The sequence below is a fragment of the Microtus pennsylvanicus genome, chromosome Y (genome assembly GCF_037038515.1).
Source record: "Microtus pennsylvanicus isolate mMicPen1 chromosome Y, mMicPen1.hap1, whole genome shotgun sequence".
Lineage (NCBI taxonomy): Eukaryota > Metazoa > Chordata > Mammalia > Rodentia > Cricetidae > Microtus > Microtus pennsylvanicus.
This window is the reverse complement of record NC_134602.1, coordinates 40,534,234-40,545,041: the sequence shown is the minus strand read 5'-3', so window position 1 is coordinate 40,545,041 and position 10,808 is coordinate 40,534,234. Positions and strand designations below refer to the sequence as shown.

The window sequence follows — 10,808 nt, the reverse complement described above, 5'->3', positions numbered from 1 at the left end:
CTGAAGCCTCTTGGGATGACAAAAATAATCTGGAGACTCTTGAGCGGACGATGAAGTGATTCCTATGCTGATATGGACAGTCCCAGAGCCTCTTGGAAATGCAATGAATATCCTGTATAGCCTTGCTGAGAGGATAATCTTCTTGTACAATTTGAGATATTTCCTGACAATGTTGTGCTGAAGGGGATAATGACCAAGTCCCAGATGCAGGTAGAGTGGGTCTTAGAAAATCTTTGTCCGGTGGAGGAGGTCCCAGATTCATCCAAAGATACTGATGGTCCAATAATTTCTTTTGCAGGTGCAGATGGTCCTATAGTACTTTAGCCAGAGATGAAATTTTGAGACTTTCTAGGGTAGAGGGAAAAGTTTTTAAAATTCCTAGGTAAGAGTCTGATATATTACAAGCTTCTTGGAAGATGCCAAAGTTCTGATGTCTCTGGCACAACGGGGGCCCGTTTTAGACTCTGTACTGAAAGAAAAATATGTGCTACAGCATTTTGGACAGGTGCTGAGGGGTGTATAAATGTCTTTGGGTAGAAGAAGCCTTTTCTAAAGTGCTATGAGTAGATGGTGACGTTTCTCATGGCCTATTGAATATTCTGATAGTCCAAGATTTCCTAGATCAGATAATGATAATGACTGTCCTTGATGCCATTGTTCCAAACAAGGGCCTGATGCCTCTTCAAGTGACAGGGAAGTATCTGAAGAACCATGAAAATTTGGTGAGTGTCAAAGAGATTCTTTTGCTGATATGGACATTCCTAGAGCCCCTTGTGCAGACAATCCATTTACTGGAGAGTTTTGCTTCAGTGGTTTCATAAAGTCACCTGTTTGCATGAACATATTTGTTTTAAATCGTTGCCCATTAATGAAATTCTTTAAGGCCCCATTTGAGATGAGGCAGTATTCACAAAGTGTTGGTTAGATGGAGAAAATCCCAGAGCTCTATAGGTAATTGTTGGTTATCTCAATGTCTCTTGTTCAGTTATAGAGGCATGTACACCCTTGGCAATTGTTGAAAATCTCATTGTCTCTAAAATAGATGTCAGAGTGTCTATAGACCTTGAGAGAGATTTCAAAATACTACAAATCTCGATATAACATGGCAAAGGATATGTTGTCTCTTAAGCAATATTGGGAAGAACTCAGAGGCCACTCCAAAGAAGCTTGGATTTCTCGAACACTTTGAGCTAATAATGGTGCTGTTACTACAGACTTTTGGAGAGCACCTTGTGTAGAAATTGATCTTCCTACAGGATCTTGTGAAGATTGAGAAAGTCCACAATCTTGTGGAATAGATGATGGATGTAAAACAGCCTCTTGGGCTAAAGAAGGTTCCAGGTCCTGTTGAGAAGATATGAACATTTCTAGAGGTTCTTTTTCAGGATTTGAATGTCCTCCAAATGATTGTGCTGATATGGAAGTTCCAAGAGCCCTTTGCATGGATCATGAATCTCCTAAACACCCTTACTGAAGTGGTGATAATCTGAGAATCCCTTTGGCAGCTCTAGACAATTTTGAGTACAATTGAGCTGATAATAAATATTGGGAGATCACTAGTACAGATGGGTTAGGTCTCAGTGAACATTTAGAAGATGGAGAAAATTGAACAGATTTTTGGAGAGATGATGATTCCTGAATTTATTAGTCAGAAACAGAAAGGAACAGAGCACTTTGTGCAGATATTGAATGTCCCAGATTTACTGGGAGAGGTGTCAAAGTTTCTAGACTCACAGATGAAGACTCTGAATATTTAAAAATCATTAGGCGAGATATTAAAATTTCTGATGACTTTGGAATCCATTGGGAATTTCCCAACTACTCTGTGAATCAGGTTGAAGTTGCTGAATACCATGCACATCTAAAGAACCTTCTACTTTCTGGAGAGAAGAAGATGTTTCTAGAATAACTTGAGAAGGTGAAATATATTTAATATTCCCTGGGCAGGAAATATGTGTTTCTTGTGGGACAGATGGGAACTTTGTTACAAACCCTTCATTATTAGAAGTGTCTTGCACTTTGTGAGAAGATCTGGATGATTCTGCAGACCCTTGGACAAATGATCAATGTCCTAGAGACTCTTATCCTGATATAGACAATCAAAATTACTTTGGAGAGATAATGAACATCCTTCATATGCCTTCTAATATGTTGTTTATCCTAGAGTCACTTTTGTGGATACAGAAATTTTCTACCACAACTCATCATGTGGGGAATGTTCCAGAGTACCTGGTGAGGTGGCGTAGGTCCCAGAGTCCCTTGGGAAGGTCGGGAAAGTTTTAGAAAAGTTTGGACACTTGGTGAAGATTCTAGATGCGTCTAGAAGATGTGTACAGTTCTGACTTATTTTGGGAATATAGAGAAAACTCCCAGTATGTTGGAGTATAGAACTGAAAAGCCATTGTGTCCTTGAGGCAGATAGAAAATTTACTAGAGGCATGAAATAGACAGAGCAGTTTTAAACAACCCTTGGGCTGATGACAGGTCTTTTAATTTCCCCTTTGAAAATTAAGAATTCTACCCAAAGAGGAAAGAATAGACCTTCTTCTCTGCAGCTCATGGAACCTTCTCGAAAATTGACCACATACTAGGTAACAAAGCTAACTCACACAGTTACAAAAAAATATTACTAACCACCTCTGTCTTAACAGATCACCATGGATTAAAGTTAGAATTCAACAATATTCCCACCCCAAGAAAATCTACAAACTCATGGAAACTGAACAGTCAACTACTGAACCATACCTGGATGAAGAAAGAAATAAAGAAAGAAATTAAAGTCTTCCTTGAATACAATGAAAATAAAGAAACAACATTCTCGAACTTATGGGACACTATGAAATCAGTCCTAAGAAAAGTTCATAGCACTAAGGGCCCACTTAAAGAAAACAGAGAAAGCACATATTGGAGACTTATAAGCCCAAGTGAAAGCTCTAGAAAAAAAAGAAGCAGACTCACCTAGGACGAGTAGAAGACTGGAAATAATCAAACTGAGGGCTAAGTCAACAAAATAGAAACACAGAAAATAATCCAAAGAATCAATGAATCAAAAATCTGGTTCCTGGAGAAAATCAACAAGATTGACAAACCCCTATCCAAACTAGTCAAACGGCAGAGAGAAAATTTGCAAATTAATAAGATCAGAAATGAAAAACAGGACATAACCACAAACACAGAGAAAATTTGGAGAGTCATTAGATCTTACTACAAAAGCCTGTATGCCACAAACCTGGAAAATGTAAAAGAATTGGACACGTTTTTAGATAAATACCATTTACGAAATTAAACCAGGACCAGGTAAACAATCTAAACAGACCTGTCATTCGCGAAGAATTTGAAGCTGTTATCAAAAACCTCCCTACCAAAAAAAGCCCAGGGCCAGATGGTTTCCATGCGGAATTCTACCAGAACTTCCAAGAAGACCTAATACCTATACTCCTCAATGTATTCCACAATATAGAAACAGAAGAGTCATTACCAAATTCCTTTTATGAAGCTACAGTTACTCTGATACCAAAACCACACAAAGACTCAAACAGGAAAGAGAATTACAGGCCAATATCACTCATGAATATCGACGCAAAAATCCTCATCAAACTTCCGGCAAACCGAATCCAAGAACACATTAGAAAAATTATCCATTATGATCTAGTAGTCTTCATTCCTGAGATGCAGGGCTGGTTCAACATATGAAAATCTATCAATGTAATCCAGCATATAAATAAACTGAAAGAAAAAAAAAACATATGATCATTTCCTTAGATGCTGAAAAAGCATTAGACAAAATTCAACATCCATTTATGTTAAAAGTCTTGGAGAGATTAGGGTTAAAAGGGTCATACCTAAATATAATAAAGGCTATATACAGCAAGCTGACAGCTAACATCAAATTAAATGGAGAGAAACTGAAAGCCATTCCGCTTAACTCAGGAACATGACAAGGCTGTCCACTCTCTCCATACCTCTTCAATATAGTGCTTGAATTCTAGCAATAGCAATAAGACAACATAATGGGATCAAGGGGATTCGAATTGGAAAGGAAGAAGTTAAACTTTCGTTATTTGCAGATGATATGATAGTGTAAGCGACCCCCAAAACTCCACCAAAGAACTTTTACTACTGATAAACAGCTTTAGTAATGTGGCAGGATACAAGATCCACTCCAAAAAATCAGTCACCCTCTTATACACAAATGATATGGAAGCAAGAGGGAAATCAGAGAAGCTTCTCCATTCATGATAGCCACAAACAGCATAAAATATATTGGGGTAAATCTAACCAAGGAAGTGAAAGATCTATTTGACAAGAACTTTAAGGCATTGAAGAAAGAAATTGAAGAGAATACCAAAAAATGGATGGACATCCCTTGCTCTTGGATTGGGAGGATCAACATAGTAAAAATGGCAGTTCTACCAAAGGCAATTTATAGATTCAATGCAATTCCCATCAAGATCCCATCAAAATTCTTCACAGATCTGGAGAGGACAATAATCAATTTTGTATGAAAAAATAAACCCAGGATAGCCAAAACAATCCTAGATAATAAAGGATCTTCTGGAGGCATTATCATCCCTGACTTCAAACTCTATTACAGAGCTACAGTAATGAAAACAGGGTGGTACTGGCATAGAAACAGAGAAGTCGACAAAAGGAATCATATAGAAGACCCGGATTTTATCCAACAAACCAATGAACACCTTTTTTTCGACAAAGGAGCTAAAAGTATACAATGGAAGAAAGAAAGCATCTTCAACAAATGGTGCTGGCACAACTGGATGTCAACCTGTAGAAGAATGAATATAGACCCATATCTATCACCGTGCACAAAACTCAAGTCCAAATGGATTACAGACCTCAATATCAGCCTAAAAAACCACTGAAGTGATTAGAAGAGAAATTGGGAAATACCCTACAACAGATGGGCACAGGTGATCGCTTCTTAGGTATAAGCCCAGTAGCACAGACATTAAGGGCAACATTGAATAAACGGGACCTACTAAAACTGAGAAGCTTCTGTAAAGCAAAGGACACTGTCATTAAGACACAAAGGCTACCTACTGACAGGGAGAAGATCTTCACCAACCCCGCAACAGACAAAGGTCTCAAATCCAAAATATATAGAAACTCAAGAATCTAGACTTTAAAATGCTATTTAACCCAATTAAAAAATGGGGCACTTAACTGAACAGAGAATTCTCAACAGAAGGAGTTCAAATGTCAAAAGACACTTAAGGTCATGCTCAACTTCCTTAGCAATCAGGGAAATGCAAATCAAAACAACTTTGAGATACCATCTTACACCTGTCAGAATGGCTAAAGTCAAAAACACCAAGCATAGCCTTTGCTGGAGAGGCTGTGGAGGAAGGGGTACCCTCATCCATTGCTGTTGGGAATGCAATCTTGTGCAACCACTGTGGAAGTCAGTGTTTCGGTTTCTCAGGAAATTCGGGATCAATGTACCCCTAGACCCAGCAATACAACTCTTGGGATTTTAACCAAGAGATGCTCTATCATTTGACAAAAGCAATTGTTAACTATGTTCATAGAAATATTATTTGTAATATACAGAACCTGGAAATAACCTAGATGCCCTTCAATGGAATAATGGATGAAGAAAGTATGGAATATATACACACTAGTGTACTAGGCTGTGGTAAATACAATGACTTCTCAAATTTTGCATGCAAATGGATGTAAATAGCAAACACTATCCTGAGTGAGGTATCCCAGACCCAAAAAGATGAACATGGGATGTACTCACTCATAATTGGTTTCTAGCCATAAATAGGGGTCACGGAGTCTACAATAGGTGAACCTTAAGAAGCTAAGTAAGAAGGTGAACCCAAGGAAAAACATATAGTTATCCTCTTGGCTAAGGGAAGTAGACAAAATTGCCAGGGATAAAATTGGGATTTTGGGGGTGGGTTGGGATGGGGGTAAGGGGAGATGGGGAGAGAAAAGGTAGAAGGGAAGGAAGGGGGGACTTGTGGAAACAGGAGGATTGGGATAAAGGAAGGTTGGATAGTTGAGCAGGGAACCACAATTATTAGTTAAGGGAGCCACTTTAGGTTGTGCAAGAGACTTGACACTAGCGGGGCTCTCAGGTGCCCAAGGTGAAGTCCCCAGTTAATTCCTTGGGCAGCTGAGGATAGGGAACCTGAAATGACCCTATCCTAGAGCAATAATGATGAATATCTTACGTATCACCATAGAACCTTCACCTGGTGATGGATGGAGATGGAGAAAGAGACCCACACTGGAGCACTGGACTGAGCTCCCAAGGTCCCAATGAGGAGCAGAAGGAAGGAGAACATGAGCAAAGAAGTTGGGACCACGAGGGGTGCACCCACCCACGGAGACAGTGGAGATGATCTACTGGGAGATCACAAAGGCCAGCTGGACTCCTAACGAAAAAGCTTGGGATAAAACTGGACTCTCTGAACATGGCGAACAACGAGGGCTGATGAGACGCCAAGGACAATGGCACAGGGTTTTGATCCTATTTAATGTGCTGGATTGGAGGGAGCCTAGCCAGTTTGGATGTTCACCTTTCTAGATATGGACGGAGGGTGGAGGACCTAGGACTTAACACAGGGCAGGGAACCCTGACTGCTCTTTGGAATGGAGAGGGAGGGGAAGAGGATTGGGAGGAGAGGGAGAAGGGTGGGAGTAGGGGAAGAAGAGTGGGAGAAGGGGGACAATCGTAGGAGGAGGGGGAGGAAAATGGGAGCCTGGGAGGAGGTGTAAATTTGTTTTTTTTTTATTCTCATTTTATCAAAAAAAAAAAAAGATCCTGCCTAATAATGTGCCATTTCCTCAGGTGAAAAGACACTCACCTCTCAAACACCATAGTTGGCAGAGCAGTGAAACATACATTCATGGGAAAAAATGGCTCTAAGAATGACTGGAACGGGATGGTCCTAGAAGAGGTGCCAATTATGAAGACCTGGTTCTATATTAACTAAAAGAAAGATCCGATCTTATACATTCACCACCTCCTGGATGACTACCTGGAAGGCAACCTCCACATCATGTCAGGTTATAAGGAAGAGTGGAGTGGCATGTTCTCAGATGAGATGCAGACCATAACTACCTGTTTCTACATTGTCAACGAGAATGATCCGGTCCTGTACCTTTACCACCATCATGAAGATTCCATTGAAGGCAACCTCCATATCACACCTGAATGTCCTCCAGTAGAGGTGACTTTGGAATTAGGCAGGGATTCCTTGGAGGGCAAAAGAGTGCAGTACAACAAAAAAGATGGAACCCAAGAGATAGGTAAAATTATTTGCCAAGTTCACAGAAACCTTCTGTGTATTTCATCAAGTTTGATAAAGACTTCCATATCTATGTCTACGATTTCGTGAAGATCTGTTAAAGTGAAATTCTAAAATTTTGAAGCAGACATAAATCTTTCTTTGGGAATGTGTTTTTTTTTTTTCTGAGATACATCAGGGTTTCTATTAATCATGCTATCTTTTCCAATGGAATATTCTTTCTCCAAAAATAAAAATTTGTTAACATGTTGTGTTATTTGGTCAATGATGGAAAACATTAAATAGCCTATTTTGTAGTCTAGAAAGATATGAAGAATGCCTATATAACTGATTTATATATATATATATATATATATATATATATATATATATATATATATATATATATATGTAGCTAGAAAATCTAACTAACATGATTACAAACTTGACTATTATTAATGATTATCCATTAATAACCTATATTCATTACATTTTTAAATGAACTACACTTGAAAATGACTATCTTGAAAACCACCATGGAACTTTTGTTTGGCAAATGATGGAGATCAAGTCAGGGTCAAAATCAGAAAACTAGATGGAGCTTCCAAGCTCCAGTGGAAGAGCAGATGGATGGAGAAAAAGAGCAAGGATGTCAGGAATATAAGGGATTGGTCCAAACTATGAGACACTGTGCCTGAACTAAGGGGATTTCAACTAATCTAGTGACCTGGGAATGAAAGAACATGGGATCAAACTGGAAGCTCTGAATGTGGCTGACAATTGGGGCATATGGAGAAGCCAAAGATAATGGCACTGGCATTTGTCTGCATATCATACACTGGCTTTTTGTGATCATATTTTTTGTGGATGCATACCTTGCTAAATCTGGATGGATGAAGGGTGGGCTTGGACTTCCCACAGCTCAAAGTACCCTGCCCTCTATTTGGACTGGTGCTTGAGTGGAGAGGTTTATTTGCGGAGCAAGAAGAAAGTGGGAGGAAGAAGAGAAGTGGAAAGTTTGATATTTTTTATTATTAGGTAATGGAAAAATCAATAGAAAATAACCAATGAGGACATTGAAGCTAGAAAAAAAAACATTCATGTGAGTTGTTAACTCAGACCAAAAATTATTTTACAGAAAAAAAAACACATAAAGGGGTTGAGATAATTGGAAAATATGACTCAAGTAATGGGGAAGAAGATTGGTGTTTTTATTTTGGGTCTTCATGGGGCTATATGAGCAGCATTTTAGGACCTGTATGCTGGATATTTCTGGGGGTTAGTAGGGAAGAAACCTGGCTAGGAGGAGTTTTATGACATTAGTAGAGCCTTGATGATGTCACAGGGCTTTGGTTGGGGGTGGCAACTCTGTTCCACATGAAGCACTAGTCTTCTGTGAAGGTGGGCTTACTATCTTCACGGTGGCTGAGGAGGTCAGATCAGCTCTTGGGCTCCACAACTGTTCAACCGAATTAGGCAGCTGAACATTTCCAGAAGTTGGAATCTAGAGAGCCAAGATATTTTCTTTTGGTAAATATGTTTAGGAAGCAACTAGGACCTCTGTAGTCAAAGAAAGGTTTCTTTCAAATCTGTTCTGGGTCCAAAATTTATGTCGTTAACAGCTCCTATATTTGATAGCTGGGGGACGGTTAATGTCAGGTATTCTCCCCACTCTATCTTTGCTAAAAATGTCCAATTCCTCAGTCCACTTAAATGGCAAAGATCCTCTTTGTCCATATGTGTTTTAAAAGATAATTATTTCTAGTAGGTGCTGTTGCCCAGATTAACGTGTCTTTCTTTTGGCAGTTTGACTCACAGTACTCACTTCTCTAATGAAGACACAGAATATCTTTATGTAATCAACCTGGATCTGGATCAGGAGACACAATAGAGAGAGCCAGTGGACTGGAGTGCCATGACCTTGGGCAGGTTGTTATAGATCAGCCAACTAACCAATAGCTTGAGTGGTAAGGAGTGGAGTGGCTGTTCTTTGAATTCTTTGCCATCTGTTCAGATATTTCTTTCTCACTTTAGGTATAGGCATAGCTTCCTCTCTCATTGATGTAGTAAGTCAGGAAGTAGGTTTCTCAGTAGAGGTCAATTGCATTTTGCAGCAGGAATATGTCTCTGATACACATATACTGAGCTGTAGACAAGAGTTTGATAATTTTCCTATTAATTTCTTAAGTACAAATTACATTTAGGTATCCAAATCTATTAACCCATGCCTTTTTCACCTGCTCCAAATTTATTCCTAAAAAGAGCCTTGACCTCACATCCTCACCTTCTTATCCTTGCAGGCACTTATGGTGGAGGAAACCACTTTGTGTCTGATATAAACTAAAGAGTTCTTGCTATGCAGAGATTGGCAGCTATGAAGCAAAAGCACAGACAGAGACAAGAGACAGTGGAACAGGAGTGCTGTGGCCTACCTCAGTAAGTCTCCCACCATGATGAAGATGCCTCTTAGTATGAGTTGCATGCCACCTCTCCAGAAGAAGAATGGGCCATCGCTCCAGAAGCAAAAACTTAGTAAGCCTTTTGAGGCCCTGGAGAATATTGTTGGCCGCAGAATTTCTCATGGCTGGAAGGAAGCCAATGAACCCGTCACCCATTGGAAAGCCATCATTCTAGATCAACTGCCAAAATATCCCTCTCTCTTTGTTGAAATATGATGGGATTGATTGTGTCTATGGCTTGGAGCTTCATAGTGATGAAGGATTTTAAACCTTAAGATCTTGCCTTATTAGGAAATGTGCCATTTCCTCAGGTGACAGAAACTCGTCTCTCAAACACCATAGTTGGCAGAGCAGTGATACATACATTCATGGGCACAAATGGCTCTAAGAATGACTGGAACGGGATGGTCCTACAAGAGGTGCCAATCATGAAGACCTGGTTCTATATTACCTAAGAGAAAGATCCGGTATTGTATATTTACCACCTCCTGGATGACTACCTGGAAGGCAAACTCCACATCATGCCAGGCTCTAAGGAAGAGTGGAGTGACGTGGTCCCAGATGAGGTGCAGACCATAACGACCTGTTTCTACATTGTCAACAAGAATGGTCGGGTCCTGTACCTTTACCACCATCATGATGATTCCATTGAAGGCAACCTTCACATCACGCCTGAATGTCCTCCAGTAGAGGTGACTTTGGAATTAGGCAGGGATTCCTTGGTGGGCAAAAGAGTGCAGTACAACAAAAAAGATGGAACCCAAGAGATAGGTAAAATTATTTGCCAAGTTCACAGAAACCTTCTGTGTATTTCATCAAGTTTGATAATGACTTCCATATCTATATCTATGATTTGGTGAAGATCTGTTAAAGTGAAATTCTCAAATTTTGAGGGGCAGACTTAATTCTCTCTTTGGGAATGTGTTTTTTCTGAGATACCTCAGGTCTTCAATGAATCCTGGTATCTTTTCCAATGGATTATTCTTTCTCAAAAAATAAAAATTTGTGAACATGTTGTGTTATTTGATCAATGATGGATTGTGTTTGGTGGATGGGGCATCACAGAAATACATGCCTCAAAACAAAGCAG

The 10,808-nt window shown here is 39.5% G+C and overlaps 1 pseudogene; it reads left to right on the top strand.

The window, feature by feature from the left end:
* The first annotated feature begins 635 nt into the window (after positions 1-635).
* Positions 636-10,589, top strand: LOC142842057 (spindlin-2-like; annotated as a pseudogene).
* Positions 10,590-10,808: the final 219 nt, after the last annotated feature.